The following is a 588-nucleotide window of genomic DNA, read 5'->3' on the forward strand; positions in this document are numbered from 1 at the left end:
AATCTTTAGTAAAAGGCGAAAGATTTATGCGAAAATGAAGAGAAATTCGAGCTGTGCCTCCACGCCCTTGGGTCTGTGCAAGTCCTGTGGTAAACCACTATGCTCGCTAAGGGCTAAGGGTAATCTAGGGTGTCGACACCTCCCCACTTGCATTTCGTCACCCCCCTCACTCCAAATGGGAGGAGTAAAAGTCACAAAAGTCCCTTCGGTCGCCCAGTAACCACAAGCCCAATGAAGGCAATGCAATCTCTTTCTCATGCCTCCATCTGAGAAGTTGGAGAAAACAATTAAACAAACAAAAGAGTCCAAATAAAACCCCTGTAATGTGTAGCATTCCAAAAGTTAAACGAATTCAGCTGATGATGGGTCCATCCGGCATTTTATGATGTAAGGGCTGGGTCAGTGTAAGAAAACGCCACTCTTTGTTTAGTGATGTCGGTGCAGTGGTGTTGCCTGGGGGCGAAGTCTTACAGGTACAACTGCTCGTTAGTATAGTGGACTTTATCTCCGCCTGTCACGCGGAAGACCGGGGTTCGATTCCCTGACGAGGAGAGATATTGTTTTTCTGCCACCGAACGACACATCCAA

General features: G+C 47.1%; 1 non-coding gene across 1 annotated transcript; it reads left to right on the forward strand.

Annotated features, from left to right (window-relative positions):
- The first annotated feature begins 480 nt into the window (after positions 1-480).
- On the forward strand, positions 481-552 carry trnad-guc (transfer RNA aspartic acid (anticodon GUC)). The gene has a single exon. It is a non-coding gene; the product is annotated as a tRNA-Asp (tRNA).
- The last annotated feature ends 36 nt before the right edge of the window (positions 553-588 follow it).

This window comes from Sinocyclocheilus rhinocerous, unplaced genomic scaffold (assembly GCF_001515625.1).
Source record: "Sinocyclocheilus rhinocerous isolate Xijiao unplaced genomic scaffold, SAMN03320098_v1.1 scaffold7177, whole genome shotgun sequence".
Lineage (NCBI taxonomy): Eukaryota > Metazoa > Chordata > Actinopteri > Cypriniformes > Cyprinidae > Sinocyclocheilus > Sinocyclocheilus rhinocerous.